Source organism: Lolium rigidum, chromosome 3 (genome assembly GCF_022539505.1).
Source record: "Lolium rigidum isolate FL_2022 chromosome 3, APGP_CSIRO_Lrig_0.1, whole genome shotgun sequence".
In the NCBI taxonomy this organism is placed as follows: Eukaryota; Viridiplantae; Streptophyta; class Magnoliopsida; order Poales; family Poaceae; genus Lolium; species Lolium rigidum.
In genome coordinates, this window is record NC_061510.1 from 143,412,267 (window position 1) to 143,432,016 (window position 19,750).

Sequence of the window (19,750 nt, forward strand, 5' to 3'; positions counted from 1 at the left end):
ATTAACGAGATGCCGAAGAGCTAGTTGCTGTTTTCTGCTGTTTTTGGTTTCAGAAATCCTAGTAAAGAAATATTCTCGGAATTGGACGAAATCAACGCTCAGGGGCCTATTTTTCCACGAAGCTTCCAGAAGTCCGAAGGAGAGACGAAGTGGGGCCACGAGGCGGCCACACACTAGGGCGGCGCGGCCCTGGCCGAGCCGGCCTGTGGTGTGGGCCCCTCGCGTCGCCCCTTTACCTGCCCTTCCGCCTACAAATAGCCTTCGTCGCGAAACCCCCAGTACCGAGAGCCACGATACGGAAAACCTTACTGAGACGCCGCCGCCGCCAATCCCATCTCGGGGGATTCTGGAGATCACCTCCGGCACCCTGCCGGAGAGGGGAATCATCTCCCGGAGGACTCTTCACCGCCATGGTCGCCTCCGGAGTGATGAGTGAGTAGTTCACCCCTGGACTATGGGTCCATAGCAGTAGCTAGATGGTCGTCTTCTCCTCATGTGCTTCATTGTCGGATCTTGTGAGCTGCCTAACATGATCAAGATCATCTATCTGTAATTCTATATGTTGTGTTTGTCGGGATCCGATGGTTAGAGAATATTATGTTATGTTGATTATCAATCTATTACCTATGTGTTGTTTATGATCTTGCATGCTCTCCGTTATTAGTAGAGGCTCTGGCCAAGTTTTTGCTCTTAACTCCAAGAGGGAGTATTTATGCTCGATAGTGGGTTCATGTCTCCGTGAATGCTGGGAGTGACAGAAACCTCTAAGGTTATGGATTACTCGTTGCCACTAGGGATAAAACATTGATGCTATGTCCGAGGATGTAGTTATTGATTACATTACGCACCATACTTAATGCAATTGTCCGTTGTTTTGCGGCTTAATACCGGAAGGGGTTCGGATGATAACTCGAAGGTGGACTTTTTAGGCATAGATGCATGCTTGGATAGCGGTCTATGTACTTTGTCGTAATGCCCAATTAAATCTCACAATACTCATCATATCATGTATGTGCATTGTCATGCTCTCTTTATTTGTCAATTGCCCGACTGTAATTTGCTCACCCAACATGCTATTTATCTTATGGGAGAGACACCTGTAGTGAACTGTGGACCCCGGTCCATTCTTTTACATCGAATACAATCTACTGCAATACTTGTTCTACTGTTTTCTGCAAACAATCATCATCCACACTATACATCTAATCCTTTGTTACAACAAGCCGGTGAGATTGACAACCTCACTCGTTTCGTTGGGGCAAAGTACTTTGGTTGTGTTGTGCAGGTTCCACGTTGGCGCCGGAATCCCTGGTGTTGCGCCGCACTACATCCCACCGCCATCAACCTTCGACGTGCTTCTTGACTCCTACTGGTTCGATTAAACCTTGGTTTCTTACTGAGGGAAACTTGTTGTTGTACGCATCACACCTTCCACTTGGGGTTCCCAACGGACGCGTGCTGTACGCGTATCACGGCGGCCGGAGATGCTACGGTGGGCGGTGTGGCAATAGGGATGGATTTGCTCCTCGGTCGGCCGCCGAGCAAATATATGGGGGGATTGGGGATATTTGCTCCTCGTCCGGCTATATATGCACCGCTAATCGATTTAGGGTTTCGGCTAGAGTCGGTTCTTTCGGTTAGCGGCACAAATTTTCTCCCCTAAAGAGTTTTAGGGGATCGATTAGACATGCCCTTAGTTCCCTAAAAACTATATAGGTCACCAAAAACTGGAATATAGGGCGCCAAATCAGTTTTTTGCTTTGCAAGAAGACTAAGGGGGTGTTTGGTGTGGCTTTTTTTGGCTTTTGGCTTTGGCAAAAGCCACCAAAAGCACCTAAATAGGTGCTTTTTTTGGCTTTTGGATTTTGGAAGCCAAAAGAATAGGATCTTTGTTTTTGGCTTCCAAAATCCAAAAGCCAAAAAAAGCACCTATTTAGGTGCTTTTGGTGGCTTTTGCCAAAGCCAAAAGCCAAAAAAAGCCACAACAAACACCCCCTAATTTAGGGCACGGATTCTAAATGACGTCATCGTCGCATCTCCTTTCCGATAGACGAGGCTATAAATGAAAGAGAGGAACAAGGACTTTCTATGCACTTCTCGCGTTGCTCGGCTCCTCTCCTCACCCACAGGGAGGGGGGTTGTTGCGCGGGGCTCGATGGTGCTTAGATTGTCGCTCGATGGCTTCCTCCTGGCTCTACGCTTCTCCCCATACTAACGGCTTCAGCGTCCGTCCTCTCCCTCGAAGGGATAGGTGGATCTGGATTTATAGGGGCTGGGGCGGTTGATGCCTCGGTGGGGGCTCCTAGGCACCGGAGCGGCAGCTCCGGGTGGTGGTTTCGGCACTGTCTCTCTGAGCGACTGATGTGCCTGGCTCACATCTCCAAACGTGAGGGCGGGGGCGGCGGTTATGCGAGGCAGCGGCCCTAGGAAATTTGGTTGTCGTTGTTCTAGGGGTGGGAAAAGTCATTGACGCTGCTCCATGGGGCATCACTCTTTGGTGCTCGATTGTTGCCTATCATGGTCGCACGGGCGATGTGGTGATTGTATTTTGTAGCACATGTCTCTAGCTATTGCCTCGTATGCTCTTGGCGGGGTATCGTGCTATGCTACGAACCTGGCTTTAAATTAATAAAGCCTAGAACAGACATACGCGAGTACAACGACACTTATAGCGACCTGCTAGGGTTACCAGCTAATATTACACCAAAGGAGGACAACAATAGATAGAAGGGAAGCAAGTTTCACTAACTAGGACTAAACACTAGGCTGACAACTTGATCCCATCGATGAAGGCAAAGACTTATGTTGAAAGGGTGCGGTGTTGAAGCTAACCAAACCAACAGACCTCACATGCCCAAATATAGCACACCCATGACCAAAGGAGCTTGGTTGACTTCATGACTCGAGATTCTCAAGGAGGGAGGCTTGAAGGCGACGCCTCCAAAAGGAGGGGAACAATGCCGAAGGATGTCGTCGTCGCCTGCACTAGCCAAGGCCTTTCCCAACCACCACACCAAAGATGCAACCTTGACACTTTTCCAATGACGCATTGAGCCCACAACCTGAAGAATATATCGACGGCGTAACCTGTGGCATGACGCATAGCTATATAACCACCCTTGGGTTTCTAGGTAGGCGAACAAACTGGAAGAATCACCGTGTATGAGCAGCAATGGTGACAATAGCGGTAACAAGCTCAAAGAGGATGAGAGGGTGATCCTAGAGTTGGTGAAGAAATACCTTCCCCCGGCGGGCGAAGCACACAAGTTTTGCAATGAGGCGTGATCCTGGTACGCTAAACGAGTGACATTTTGGTGGCACCTCCAAGAAGGTATATGGGGTCAAAGACGTCATCGTCACTAGTACCGGTCGTGGTTGTGCACGACTTTCACCGAAGTCCCGGCCACGGCCATGAGATCATAGAGAGGAAACATAACCATACACTGCTGACAACACCTCCTCAAGTGTTGCTGGCCCAAGGAGACGAGGTGACCTAAGCCTAGGAGCAACTACGTCGAGCTCATCGCCAACACCAATCGCACAATCAAGAGAACCACAACTCCAAGATTGCACAATGGCATGTCCATATACCGCCCTACTCCATCCCTGATCGAAGAGTGCCCCAACAAAGCTTAGATCTAGGTGAAAGAATGTTCATTGCTCTTTGAGCCTTGTGTTAAAAAATGAATAGAGGAGGCTCTTGCGTCGCGATGAACCAAATAGTGGCAGCCTCACGACCTATTTGTCACCGGAAGGGCTCTAGCAATGAGCGTCCTTGGCGGCGCACGGTAGCTCTCGCCGGGACGCCGACTGGGAGCGAGAGGGAGGGGAAAGGGGTCCACGGGGACCGTGAGCTCACCCTGAGCATGACGATGTGCTCGATGATTGCATGGGTGGACGTAGGCGAGCGTATCGATGATGGCCCGAGTTTGAAACGATGATGACATACTAGGGCATGTAGCGCCGATTCCTTCGAGTAGGGTGGCATGGAGTGTCGATGTGGAGCTCGTTCTTAACTCAGCGATGAGAGAGGCGGATGGAGGCAATTACCGAGACGGCGTGCATGAGCATGAACATTTAGTGTGATGGTGGGTGCACGCACAGTGGGCATGAAAATTCAGCGTGACGGTTAGGGATACACGTGCCATGTGGATTTGTTTTGCATCACCTGACAAAATGCATCCTTATATAGCTATATACGGTGGCATTTGTAGAAAACAAATTTGCCCAAAGAAATGTAAAAATTAATTTTTCACATCACCACCCCTATTATAGATGAGATGCTCTGAAATGTGGTACGCAAATTAGCTCTGTGGCACCATCTGTGAGTGAGACTGTGACCCAACTGTTGCTGTCGTAATTCACGCTTTTATTTTTTCAGATAGGTGATGCATAAGGGCCCAGTAGGCCTTACCGATCGATATCGATCACTACACCCGTATTTACACGGCCACTTGTTTAGCTGAAAATCTAAAGGGAAATTGCAGTGTCTAGCCAATTCTGGCGTGTGGTTAGAGGCACGTCCGGCCGGTAGGTGTATGTACGACGACGTGTGCGTGCATGTAATGCGCACGCGTGATAGCGGCGTCATGTGCGTGGGAACGCGCGGCATCTTCGCAGTGACTTCGACCAGTAGTGCACCCTAGTACCGTGCGTGCACCGCAAGGAAATGGTACCGAACTTCTGGGGCACGGCGGGCGGTACCGCAACGCTGAGCTCAAAATGGCAACACGCGTGCTGGTTCCACGCGCGTGATTCAAGCCAGTGTACACACATAGTAGATTGCACACCCCTGGGGCTAGCTCTTCCGTACTGGTTTCATGTGATCGAATTGATAGCCTCGAACGCGCAAACTCGTACGAGCACAGCCTACCAGATTAACCGAGAAAATTGCAATTTGAGGCTTGGCTTAAAAATCCCATCATTTTTCAATTCACAAAAAATCACCAGCCTACCTTCTATTTTTTATAAGACTATTTAATTTTTTTTAGAAAAGCAACAGGACTCTACTGCGAAGCTTTGTTAATGAAATATTCTCTAAAACAAAGCTTTATTAATCAAATAACAGATACATCCTCAATTAACGAAAAATCAACGGAATTTGATGGATCTCATCAACCCAATCACTAATGTTTAGGCATGCTAAAGGGGTTTCTGATCAGCTGGGCCCATAGTCCAAAAAGAACAACACCACATCTAGCCACGTGTGAGGCTCCCCACCGCACAAGCCCCCCCCCCCTCCCCGCCCCGCCCCGAGATGATCTGCAATATCGATTCCCTCTTTTCTTGTACTCTATCTTGTCGCCGTTGTCGTGTTTTCATGCCGTCGTCTTTGCCATGGACCACCTTGAGAAAATTGGCACGCTGACCCTCACGCCGACTTGGTCCGTCGAACAAATTGGCATCCTCAAATCCTCACCGGATTAGTTTCCAGCGCACAATCCTCATTCCCGAATTGCAGCAAAGTCCTCTTGCTTTTTTTTTCTCGGCATAGTCAAGGAAGTACTTCTTGAAATTGCATTTCTAGCTAAGACCTCTAATCACTTAACTTGCATTTATTTGTTTCTACCTTTTCCGTGTTTATATATTCTCACGTTGATGATATCTATATGTAGTATCCGGTTGGTGGTCAGGTGTTGCACTTCACTTGAGGAGGAACTCCACGCCCGGACCTCACTTGAGGAAATCAACAACTCCAAGGGGTTCGTGTTGAAACGAGGTATACCAAGGGGTTATATTGGCACCAAGTCTTGGAAGACTGTAGTGGCATTATCCTTTCGGAACCACAAGCAGATAAAGAGGAAGCCATGAAACTAAAATTATCTACTTTGTATATCTCTTGTATAGCTAGCAATGATTACATGTTAAAAAAAATGCATTTATATGTGGTGAGTGAAATGTACATGCATTTTCTTTTTCGTTTGGGTTCGGTTGTGCTGCGGCCCTAGCTGTCTCGTTGTATCGGTCGGTTGCTATATTAATATAGCGGGGCGAAAGCCTGTTTCGAGGATGTGGTGAGTGAAATGTGCAATCAAACATTCCGTTTGTTTTAGCAAAAACATGTCCATAATTGGCGAAATCTTTGCTGCAATCCAACTTACAACTCTTGAGTTGCATAAATCACGATGCAGGTCCATTAGTTTCAAAGCTCAATGAGCACTAAGCTAGCAAACCACAACCCCTAGCATCAGTCGCCATGTCAGCCCGGCTGTTGCGCAATGAATTGGACATTGCGGTGTTTTTATTTTCCAGTTTTCTCCGGATTAGCAATATGAGACCTGGGGGGAGGGAGGTGGCTGGGACGTTGCTAGCACGTTGATTGTTCGAACTTGAACGCACTGTTTGCCGCGGCCGGTAGTCCGTACGATCCACAGACACGCCAGCGCGGCGCTGCCCTGTGTGTCTGGCCTGGGACTGTGGTCTGTGGGCGCGACGACGCTGACGGAGAGGAGAGAATGGTGAGGATGAGGGCCCATTTCCGCACTAGTAAATGCGAGGCCGAATCCCAGAGCAGAAACCTGATGACGACCGAGGATGAAAAGCGGCAGCACATTCACTGTCCCTCCAAGACGGGCCCGGGCCGGCCGGCCGGGGAGACACGCGAAGGGCAAATGAGGAGGCACGCTTTCGGGCCCCGCTGCGTACGGGGTATGCCGCGATTGGAACAGCCGGGACCTTTCGCGCTCTCGAACTACGTACGCGACCTCAACTTTCCGCGATACTTCGTGCCGCGTCTCCTGCACCAGATTAGTAGTACTAGATTTAAATGTGCGCCTTGGCGCACGATCCCGTGAAATTCACAACAATTTACATTTTATACAACGATGATAAAATAAATTGGAGAAATGGTAATAGGTTTCTTTGATTTTACAAAACAAAGTCTATAAGATCAAATTAGGATAATGCACACGGAATACAAACCTTTATATACAATAAGGGAAATAGAAGAATATTATTATAGTAACTAACAGTCGATGTGTCTGTCAGGAGTACGAAAGCAACATCAAAAACAATATCTACATAAGCTGTTTATGGGCGTTGTCGTGGCATGGTTTTTAGAGGCCACAACACAGAGAAAACGTAGATTTAATAGGTACTTGCACCACCAAAACTTAACACCACTGCAAATGAAAAGATATAATCAACCAATTGTTAAATGTGAGCCAAATGTAAGAAAAGGTAAGAGAAGAAGATTAGCTCACGTTTGATACAACAGAATATTGTAATCTCATAGGCAATTTGACAATAAAGAGAAGATAATAAATTACCGTTCAACTTGTATACCGAGATTGCCTTAAAACCTTCAATAGCTATTGGGATGCCTTAAAACCATCAATAGCCATTGGGTTAACACGAAATGAATTTATCCAATTGAAGAAAACAATGCATTCACACTAAGAACAGTTTCAGAAACCAACAGGCAAGCACACATTCTAAGTCAAAGGACATGGTATAAAACAGGAGGTCTTCTATTTATATGATCAACAACAGGCAAAGCACTTCCATCAGCTTCGATAATTGGTTCAAACTTACCATAACCTGCAAAATTTATGTGGAATGAAGTAAAGAAATTATTCAACAACGGATGTCTTCCAAAATACAAATGTACAGCTAGAGTTTTTTGTATTATAAAAATGAATACAACTGCCTAAGACAACCAATTCCTCGTCTTCTAAATCAAATGCACATACATGTAAAAGAATTTAATTTTCCATGCTACAATACTTCAAATGTCCATGCGGTTGGATTTTGTTGTGGTTCCAAGAACTAAAGAATCATGGTGTGATCAAACCATCTTCCATCAAGAATTTAAGCATACAAAAAGAATCCATGGAGAATCTCTCCAAACAGAGAGAAGATCCACAATTAAACACACAAGCAGGAGCAAATGATTACCATCAGCACATAAAAGGAGAAATGCAAGCAACATATATATAGACTTGTACTGCTGACTTTGAAAGGATCGTATGCCGCACCTAGAGGGGGGGGGGGTGAATAGGTGCTAACCAATTTTTAGTTCTTTTTCAAATTAGGCTTGACACGAAAGGTAAATTCTCTAGATATGCAACTAAGTGAATTTACCTATATGACAAGGATATCAACTAAGCAAGGTATAGCTACGCAATAGTAGATAGAGTGGGATAGAGGTAACCGAGAGTGTAGCACGCGATGACACGGAGATGATTCCCGTAGTTCCCTTCCTTTGCAAGAAGGTACGTCTACGTTTGGAGGAGTGTGGTTGCTACGCAAGCCAAACCAACAGCCACGAAGGCTTCACTCGGATCTCCCGTGAGCAACGCCACGAAGGCCTAGCCCACTTCCACTAAGGGATTTCCTCGAGGCGGAAACCGGGCCTTTACAAAGTTCTTGGGGCACACATCCACAACCAAATTGGAGGCTCCCAAATCCGTAACAATACAACAATCAACAACAATACATCAACAACAAATCAACTAGAGAACCAAATAGGAACACTAGCATGAGATCCCTCAAACAAGAGAGGGGGAAATGAAGAACGCTTCGGTGAGGATGTAGATCGGTGTCTTCTCCTTCGAATCCCCAAAGATCAAGAGCTTTGGTTGGGGGAGGAAGGAGATCTTGCAAATCTTGACTTTCTTGAGGTGGCTCTAATGGTGGTGAAGCTTGGCAGATTTTTCTTGCAATGATTGAGCAACTTGTCCCTTTGAAGGAGAAAGCTATTTATATGGGAGGAGCTTTCAGATCTGACCGTTGGGGACGAAAACCACTAACACCGGAAGTTCCGGCCAGGGTGGCCGGAAGTTCCGGCTTCCACCGGAAGTACGGCCACTCGGGCCGGAACTTCCGCCCTGTAAAAATACCCGCAAAGCACATGAAGGGGCGGAACTTGGGCGGAACTTCCGGTGGCCGGAAGTTCCGCCAAGTTCCGGCAAGTTCCGGAAATTGGCAAAAACCTTACGGAGACATGCCGAGCCACAAACTCGCAATTCGGAACTTGCCGGAAGTTGGGCGGAAGTTCCGCTGGTCGGAACTTCCGGCCAACTCCACCGGAACTTCCGCCCCGAAGAGAAAACGTGTCCGGATCGCGCCGAGAAGCTACTCGCTGAAAAATGACAGGCCGGAACTTCCGCCGGACTTGGCCGGAACTTCCGCCATATCCGAAAAACCCGCGAGAACATTCGGAACAGACAAAACCAATACACCGATCCATCAATTTTTGATGGCTTGTACCTGTCTACATAAACACACATAAAAATATACATAGTGTTGACGTCAAACACACAAAACCCAAAAGGGCGGGAAATGTTCTTTCAATCTCCCCTTTTTGGTGTTTGATGACAACACAAGTATTTGCAAGGAATAGTCAATGTAAACAACAATGTGAGAGATATAGAGGAGCTCCCCTAGATATGAGCAATGGTACATAAGAAGCTCCCCCTATATCTTGCATCCAGTCTTCCAAGGGTTAGCAATACAACATAGTGATAAGCATATACATAGTAAGATCATGCACACATAGATAACCAAGGAAGACTCACATACGGAGTTTACCATACACAAATAAGGTTCCAAGCACATAGATAGAGTTTACAAACCAAATAGCTAAGACATAGTTCGACACCATAACACGATAAATAGAATCACAAGCAATAAAAACCAAAGTCAACACGAGCTTGTGACTCGACTCCCCCATGCAAATACCCACCGAAGAGAAACCTAAACGGTCTCATTCTCCCCCTTTGGCACCAAAGCACCAAAAAGGAGAAAAGAGAAACTACGCGCCCCAAGGGTCGGCGTTAGCCCAGCCGGGAGGGAGGTTCGATGTAGCGCCGGGGTAGGGAGGAGTGTGTGGAGGAGACTCGATCTCAAGACCATGCGGGGAAGAGGCATGCCATGCTGAGATATCCATTCCGCCTCCGGAGTGATGCTCTCCTCGGATCCGGGAGGAGACACGTCCACCGCAAGTGCCCTCATGATGCTCTTCTGACGAATCCGAGACTTCTTGGCTTCTGCATGCTGCTGATGCGACGGTGGTTGACTGCGGAGGTGAGGCAAAAAATCTGTCTCATGCGGCGTGCTAGCTTGGAAGCCCAACTTGGTGGCTTCTCATCCATGGGGTCAACCTCTTCAAGAGCAGAGTTGTGGCGCTTGGCCCTCAAAGTCTTCACTTCATGGGATGTGAGAGAGAGTGGAATGGATTGAACAAGTCTAGCATTGCAAGTCTCCATCCAAGTGTCCTCAATGAGCTTCATAATGTACGGAGCAAAGGCGGGAAGCTTCTTCTCATACACACATGACCACATCTCATGGTAGATGTAGTCCATCACATCAAGCTTCTCACCGGTGCCCTTCTTAGCAAAAGAGTTTGCCATTAGATCCACTTCATAAAGATGTATCTCATCAAGGTTGCCACCCTTTGGTCCAATGGTTTCCCGGTAGACTCTAAGCATAATATCCCAAGTAGGGAGAAGATCCGCACTCTTGCCCGCTATACCCCAACCGGGGATGTAGAGGTGCGCCAAGACTTCCCTTGTTTGAGCCCATTGGCTATCATGGCATCTCCAACCATTTGCATCAACGCCGGGTAGCGAGGATATCCAAGGGCGGTTCCAAACTTTGCCAAGTTAGACTCAAGGAGCCTCTCATGAGACATCCACCTAAATGTTCTTGCTTCATCTTGCTCAAAGTGAACGGTGGCATAGAATTGTTGAATAAGCCCAACATCATAGTCCTTGCTGAGCTCCATAATGGGATAGAGCCCAAACTCTCCACACATGGCATAGGCTTCTTCAAAGTACTTGTTAGCGGCCATCTTCCCGGTGTCAATAGCATGTTGGGGGGCTACTCCCTTCTTGAATGGAATGTAGATCTCATAGAATATCTCCTCTTGGGTCTTGTTGTGGAACCGCTTATCCCCAACCCTATTGCTCCGAGGGGTGAGGTAAGGGTTCAAGTCACGAAGCTCCTTGTACTCATTGTATTGCATTCCCTTCACGAATATGTGTACGTTCTTCCCACGAACAGCCGGTGACTTGTGCCTCTGAGCAGCTTGCTGGCGAGCGGTGAGCTTGGATGGTCGGATTTGCTCAAACTCTTCCTCAACCTCATCCACATGATCCTTGCCTCTCTTCTTGGAACCACTCGATAACGAAATCAACATGATAGGAGTGATGAATGAGTGCACATAAGCAAGGAGGCCAAACACTAGAGCATGCACGGGATTTCGAGGTAATAGCGAGAAAAATTCTCCAGGCCGGAAGTTCCGGTGGGAACCGGCGGAAGTTCCGCCCACGGCGGAAGTTCCGGCTTGAAGGCCCGGAACTTCCGGCTGTTCGAAAACAGCTCTCGTTTCCCACCAGATCCGAGGCAATGGCTAACTAGTTTGCATTACCATGACATCCTACGCACGATCTAGTAGAGGAAAGACATCTAGAGGATTTCCACCAAAGCTTTGCCTAGAGTATGCCCTATATTTCATCTAGTGAGGTCTACCCACACGTAGAGAGGAGAGGGCACAAACCGGGGGAGCCATGGAGGAGAAGAGGGAGAGGATGCCGATCCACGGAGACGATCCGACGGGGAGCGCCGGAGGAGGGAGATCCGGCCGGAGGAGCAGCAGCCGGCCAAGGGGAGGAGCACCACCAAACGAGATCTTGGAAAGGGGAAAAGTGGGGAAGAATGAACTGCTCACCCGTTCGGCCCCTTTATATAGTGGCCACTTAAGGCCGGAAGTTCCGCTCGTTGGAGCCGGAACTTCCGGTCTCGCAGGGATCACTTTTCCAGGACACGACAGAATGAAGCTGGCGAAGAGGAAATACCAGCCGGAAGTACCGGCCGAAGTGACCGGAACTTCCGGTGGAACAAGGAACTGTGCCCAAAAACAGGATTTTGACACGAACAAGGTGGGTGAAAGATATGTCTTAGATGAGATAGGCTTAGGACAGATACGCCAACTGTGAGATGGTACATGATCACTCATTTTTGCAAATAAATCAAATGAAGGCCAAAAATGAGTGATTTCCCATAAACAAGGAGATGTCAATAAAATCCAATGAAAATCCAAACAACTCCAACTCTTCACAAAGAAGAGTGTGGTGGCCTAGACCACCATATATGAGTGTTGTGGCATGGCACCGCGAAGATATATCTTGGGTCCAAGCCACTACTCATCATTGAAGCTCACATATCAACATATGATATAAAGAGAATGATTTCTTAATGTTGGCATTATGGGGGGAGAGATAGCTCAATAATTTAAACCGCACTCCCCCTATTTCCATGCCCACATCTAAACCAAATAAAGTTTTGAGACGAAAGTGTGTTTGCAAGATGGTCAAGCTATACTCCTTGAATCAATGATATTTAGCTCATTCCTCAAATAAGAGAACCTTGCTTCATCAAGAGGCTTCGTGAATATATCGGCAAGTTGATCTTTGGTAGGAACATAGATAAGCTCAATATCACCCCGGGCAACATGATCCCTAATGAAATGATTCCGGATCTCAATATGCTTTGTTCTTGAATGTTGCACCGGATTATAGGCAATCTTGATGGCACTTTCATTGTCACATAATAGAGGCACTTTGTCACAAATGACACCGTATTCCTTTAAAGTTTGCCTCATCCATAACAATTGAGTGCATCCACTTGCGGCGGCAACATATTCGGCTTCGGCGGTGGAGAGAGATATACAATTTTGCTTCTTAGAAGACCAACACACCAAGGACCTACCAAGGAATTGGCAAGCCCCGGAAGTTTATTTCCTATCATCCTTATCACCCGCCCAATCCGCATCGGTATAACCATTTAGAATAAAACTTGAGCCTTTGGGGTACCAAATACCATATCTTGGGGTATCAACCAAATATCGAAAGATTCTTTTGAGAGCCATCATGTGGCTCTCTTTAGGAGAAGCTTGATACCTTGCACACACACCAACACTCAACACTATGTCCGGTCTAGATGCACAAAGGTAAAGCAAGGATCCAATCATGGAGCGATATACCTTTTGATCCACCTCTTTACCACTGGGATCTAGTGCAAGATGACATTTGGTAACCATAGGAGTGGCCACACCCTTCATCTCGGTCATCTTGAACCTCTTGAGCATGTCTTGGAGATATTTTGCTTGGTTGATGAAGGTTCCTTCCCTCAATTGCTTGATCTCAAAACCAAGGAAGAACTTCATCTCTCCCATCATAGACATCTCAAACCTATCGGTCATAAGCTTTGAGAATTCATCATTGAAAGCTTTGTTAGTAGATCCAAATATAATATCATCAACATATAATTGGCAAACGAAAAGCTCCCCATTGACCCTCTTAGTAAAAAGAGTGGGGTCGATTAGCCCAACATCAAACCCACGGTCTACCAACAATTCCTTAAGGTGCTCGTACCAAGCTCTAGGAGCTTGTTTGAGACCATAAAGTGCTTTATCAAGCTTGTAGACATGGTTAGGAAAGTTGAGATCCTCGAACCCCGGGGTTGCTTAACATAAACCTCTTCATGCAAAGGACCATTAAGAAAAGCACTTTTCACATCCATTTGTTGTAACTTAAAGTTATGATGCGAAGCATAAGCAAGAAGGATACGGATGGACTCAAGGCGAGCCACGGGAGCATAGGTTTCTCCAAAGTCAATACCCTCAACTTGAGAGAACCCTTGAGCCACCAATCTTGCCTTGTTCCTCACAACATTTCCAAACTCATCTTGCTTGTTCTTGAAAATCCATTTAGTGCCTATAACATTGCGGCACTCCTTTGGCTTCTTTACTAAAGTCCACACTTTGTTGCGCTTGAAGTTGTTGAGTTCTTCATGCATAGCTTCCAACCAATCCGAATCTTCAAGGGCTTCAAATACTTTCTTGGGTTCCACTAAGGAGATATAAGCATGATGATGGCTAAAGTTCGCCAATTGCCTTCTTGTGGAAACCTTTGCCCTTACATCACCAAGAACCTTGTCATTAGTGTGTCCAAGACGCTCAAGTTGCCTTTCTCTTCTTGCTAGACGACGGGTCTCGATCTCCTCCTTGGTTCTTCTTGGCCTTGGAGGTGTCACTTGATCAACTTGATCATTTGGGTCCCCGTCTTGACCTTCAACTTGAGCTTCCTCAATTACTTGGGGTTGCTCAACATCATGTGCTTGATCTTGGACATCATTTGGTGCAGAGCAAATATCAAATGGATACTCATCGGAACCATCATGAATTCTTGGTTGATCTTGACCTTGATCTTGCACACTAGAGGGAGGGTTTTGTTCTTGTTCTTGGGTTGGTGCATCATTTGCTTCACTTGATGGGGTTTGTTGATGTTGAGAAGATGAGGGCTCCACCGTGGTAGAGCATAGTCCTTCCCGAGACGCCACACCGTGTCCCTCAATGGGGCGGAAAAATCCCACACCCATTCTTACTATGGCATCTTGAGGTATTTCATCACCTGCACAAACATCAACTTGCCCCACTTGGGAGCCATCATTTTCTTCGAACTTCACACTACAAGATTCAATGATAATCCCGGAGGATACATCAAAGATTCTATAAGTGTGAGATTCGGCACCGTAACCAACAAATATACCCTCCAAAGCTTTAGGAGCAAATTTAGACAAACGAACTCCTTTGATTTTGTAGAAACACTTACACCCGAACACCTTGAAGTATGAGATATTAGGCTTGTTCCCGGTGAGTATTTCATATGGAGTCTTGTTCAAGCCCTTGCGGAGATAGAGCCGGTTGGAGGAGTGACAAGCGGTGGAGATGGCTTCGGCCCAAAAGTTATAGCGGGATTTATACTCCGCCATCATAGATCTTGCCATATCCATAAGAGTCCGGTTCTTCCTCTCCGCAACACCATTTTGTTGAGGGGTGTAAGCAGCGGAATATTGATGACGAATCCCCTCATCACTAAGAAAATCATTGAGTGTGTAGTTCTTGAACTCGGAGCCGTTGTCACTTCTTATTGCCATAATGAGGAGGTTGTGTTGGCGTTGCACCTCGGTGGCAAAGTCAATGAATATTTGTTGAATCTCATCTTTCGTCTTGAGAAAGTAGACCCAAGTGTATCTTGAGTAGTCATCGACAATCACCAAGCAATGTTTCTTCGCACCAAGACTTGCATGAGTAACGGGACCAAAGAGATCCACATGAAGGAGCTCCAAGATCCTCTTGGAAGAGATAATGGTCTTGCTTGGGTGCGGAGAGTCATGCATTTTGCCTTCAACACAAGCCCTACAAACACGATCTTTGGCAAAAGACACATTTTCCATTAGTCCCACAATATGGTTCCCCTTGTGAAGACTTTGCAAAGTTCTCATGTTGACATGGGCTAGGCGGCGATGCCACAACCAACCCACGTCCGCCTTTCCGAATAGGCACATCGCACTTGACGTGGTGGTCCCCGAAAAGTCCACCACATACAAGTTGTGTTCGCGATACCCAACGAAAGCGACTTTTAGAGTCTTGCTCCACAAGAGGACCACAATATCATTATCAATAAAGACGGCGAAACCCATCTTGCCAAGGGCGGAAACGGAAAGCAAATTGTAACCAAGGGTTTTGACAAGCATGACATCTACAAGAGTAATGTTGTGTGCAACCACAACCTTGCCAAAACCCAATACCTCGGATGTAGAATTATCGCCAAAGGAGACGGTGATATCATTAATGTTAGGCCTCAACTCCTTGACGAGGTTCTTGCCGCCGGTCATATGACTTGTACATCCACTATCAAGTACCCACTTTGAACCTCCGGCGGCATAGTCCTACATGAGATCAATTCTTGGATTTAGGTACCCATTTTGCAATGGGTCCTCTTTTGTTAGCAACAAGGGTCTTTGGGACCCAAATAGACCAAGCAACATAACCATCATATGGGCCAACATATTTAGCATAAACATCACCATAATAATCTTTAAATAAAACATAGTGAGGGTTAGCAATTCCCGCATCATCATCATTCATGGTTTTGCCCTTGGAGGCTTCACCATTAGTGACGACTTTCTTCTTTTCTTGTGCGGGCTTGGCCTTTTGCTTGTTTGCCTTCTTTGCCTTGGCATTAAAACCAAGGCCCTCCTTCCCATTGTTTGATCTTTGCTTACTCAAAAGATCATCCAAAGAAAGTTTACTTTGGGGAGAGGAGGCCTTAGCAAGTTCATCCTTCAACCTAGCATTTTCCTCAACAATGTTTGCATGATCACATAGAGGAGTAGAGGAACTAGGCACATCATATGAAGCAAGCCTAATTTGAAGTTGCTCAAACGACTTGGATAGGAGAGTGTATTCACTCTTCAAAGCTTTGTGAGCTTTGTCTAGTTCATCTAGATCCTTCACAAGTTTCTCATGATCAACCCCAAATTGGGCCTTTTCCTTTGTAAACACTTTATTCTTAGCCCTAGCAAGATCTCTAGCTTTAGTGAGCTTGTTAATTTTATCTTGAGGCTCTTCAATATTTTCTAACCTCTCTTCAAGAGAAGATATGGTTTCTTGACATTCCTCAAGAGCATTTTTAAGAGCATGGATTTCGAGAGAGTCTTCTCTCTCTATTTGACCCTTTTTCTCAAGCATAGCACTTTGTTGAGCTAAACGAATCATGAGGTTTGAAACATGCTTTTTAGTGTTACCTTGTAGGTTGAGGATGAAATCATCAAAATCTAGCATTTCTTGTTTCACTTTTAGACTAGCATCATCAACCCCTAGTTCACTAGATATGTTAGGGATAGAGGGGTTAGGAGATGATACCTCGGAGGATTTAGCCATGAGGCAACTTTCTTCCTCCACAAGGATGACCTCATTGGGGGATTCACTTGGTGATGAAGAGTTAGTGGAGAGGGAGGCAAGAGCAATCAATCCATTGGAGGATGCATCTTCTTCATCATCAACATCATCATCTCCAGGAGGTATACTCTTCTTGAGTTGATAGCACGATAGATGTGTCCAAGGAGGACCTTGCCATGAAGCAATGTGCATTCTTGATAGGAGGGTTCTCATTGGGAGATTCAAAGAGAGATGAAGAGGGTATGTTGGTGGTGACAATGGCGGCCAATTCCTTTGAGCTTTCTTCATCTTCATCACCACTAGAACTTTCAACTTCATCGGAAGAGTATTCTTCCCTTGTTACTAGCACAACTCTTGAGGGCCTCTTGCCCTTCTTGGTCTTATTGTTGTAGAACTTCTTGTTGGGGGCTTTTGAATACTTGCCCTTGGTATCCTTGCTCTTGTCCTTGGGAATGAGCCTTCCATTATGAAGCTCTCTATTTTCATAGGGGCATTCGGCAATGAAGTGGCGCTTGTCATCACAATTGTAGCAAGATCTTGTCTTTGGACCAAAGCTAGTGAAACCACTTTTGTTGTTCCTCTTGATGTTGTCTTCCTTGGCCTTGGAGGGATCAACCCAAAAGGATTTTGCATGGAAGGCCATGTGATCATGGTAGTGGCATTGTAAATCTTCCGTATAGGACATGCTCCAAGATGCCCTATAAGATTCTTGAGGAGTCACTTCATCGACGGAGTTGACCACCAAGGCAAGATTGGAACCTTTTGCCATCCCAAGAGCACGATTGCGAGAATCATGAGAGGCTTCCTCAAGCACCTTGACAGCTTGCATCTCGTGCACGACTTGTTGAGAGGTGAGAGAGGAATAGCATTCCCTCCCCACAAGAGTCTTGACATCGATGGGTACAAATGGCATCATGCATTCAATGTACTTCTCCTTGATCCAAGAGTCATTTATGTGGGTGGCACCAATAAGCCGGAAGGCATTGGCAACGGTGAGAAGTCTTCCATACATGAGTTCATGATCTTCATCCGGTAGCCTCAAGAATCCTTCGGCTTTATTCTTAAGAGCATTATACTTGTTCCTCCTTGTGCTCTCACTTCCAATGCAACTAGCGGCCAAGCCGTCCCAAGCTTCCTTGGCGGTGGTGTAGTTCCGGACACGATGCAATTCCGGAGTCCCCACACTAGTTTGAATCATGTGAAGGGCGGTGTTGTTGAGTTGACTATCAACGACTTCTCTTCTAGTCAACTTGTCGGGGTTGTATGGCTTGAAGCCCTCCAAGATGATTCTCCATAGTTCATTGGAGGCACTACAAACATGAGAGCGGAACTCAAATTGCCAAGTATCGAAATTATCAACGGAAAACTTAGGTGGGTCGCCCCTAATGTTCAAATGAGGCATGGGAACCGGTATATCGGGTGATTGGAAAGGTGGAGGTACTCGATTGTAGCTCTCACTTTCACTAGTTCCCTTGGGAGATGCACTTGTAGCTTTGATAGTGTTTAAGTTGTCACCTTCCACGGGTTTGGTAGATGAGGGTAAGTCCGAAGCCTCTCCATCATCTAACGCACCCGTGTCTTTTACCTCTACACTAGGTGCCTTGGGTAGGGCCGGAGCCAATAGCTCGGCAATCATCTTTTTCATGCTTTCCATTTGGGCTTCCATGGAGGACTTCAATGAATTGAAGTCTTCCACGGAGACCGTCCGGGCGGCCTCGCCGAAGGCACCTCGTCCGGCATACTCTTAGGCGGTTAAGCCCGAAATAAGAGCCGAGGCTCTGATACCAATTGAAAGGATCGTATGCCGCACCTAGAGGGGGGGTGAATAGGTGCTAACCAATTTTTAGTTCTTTTTCAAATTAGGCTTGACACGAAAGGTAAATTCTCTAGATATGCAACTAAGTGAATTTACCTATATGACAAGGATATCAACTAAGCAAGGTATAGCTACGCAATAGTAGATAGAGTGGGATAGAGGTAACCGAGAGTGTAGCACGCGATGACACGGAGATGATTCCCGTAGTTCCCTTCCTTTGCAAGAAGGTACGTCTACGTTTGGAGGAGTGTGGTTGCTACGCAAGCCAAACCAACAGCCACGAAGGCTTCACTCAGATCTCCTGTGAGCAACGCCACGAAGGCCTAGCCCACTTCCACTAAGGGATTTCCTCGAGGCGGAAACCGGACCTTTACAAAGTTCTTGGGGCACACATCCACAACCAAATTGGAGGCTCCCAAATCTGTAACAATACAACAATCAACAACAATACATCAACAACAAATCAACTAGAGAACCAAATAGGAACACTAGCATGAGATCCCTCAAACAAGAGAGGGGGAAATGAAGAACGCTTCGGTGAGGATGTAGATCGGTGTCTTCTCCTTCGAATCCCCAAAGATCAAGAGCTTTGGTTGGGGGAGGAAGGAGATCTTGCAAATCTTGACTTTCTTGAGGTGGCTCTAATGGTGGTGAAGCTTGGCAGATTTTTCTTGCAATGATTGAGCAACTTGTCCCTTTGAAGGAGAAAGCTATTTATATGGGAGGAGCTTTCAGATCTGACCGTTGGGGACGAAAACCACTAACACCGGAAGTTCCGGCCAGGATGGCCGGAAGTTCCGGCTTCCACCGGAAGTACCGGCCACTCGGGCCGGAACTTCCGCCCCTGTAAAAATACCTGCAAAGCACATGAAGGGGCGGAACTTGGGCGGAACTTCCGGTGGCCGGAAGTTCCGGCCAAGTTCCGGCCAAGTTCCGGAAATTGGCAAAAACCTTACAGAGACATACTGAGCCACAAACTCGCAATTCCGGAACTTGCCCGGAAGTTGGGCGGAAGTTCCGCTGGTCGGAACTTCCGGCCAACTCCACCGGAACTTCCGCCCCTGAAGAGAAAACTGTGTCCAGACTGCGCTGAGAAGCTACTGCTGAAAAATGACAGGCCGGAACTTCCGCCAGACTTGGCCGGAACTTCCGCCAGATCCAGAAAACCTGCAGAACATTCAGAACAG

The 19,750-nt window shown here is 46.6% G+C and overlaps 1 long non-coding RNA gene across 1 annotated transcript; it reads right to left on the minus strand.

Annotated features, from left to right (window-relative positions):
- Nucleotides 1-6,939: 6,939 nt before the first annotated feature.
- LOC124698338 lies at nt 6,940-7,334 on the minus strand. Its single transcript, XR_007000936.1, has 2 exons — nt 7,269-7,334; nt 6,940-7,121 (listed from the first exon to the last, which is right to left on the minus strand). It is a non-coding gene; the product is annotated as an uncharacterized LOC124698338 (long non-coding RNA).
- Nucleotides 7,335-19,750: the final 12,416 nt, after the last annotated feature.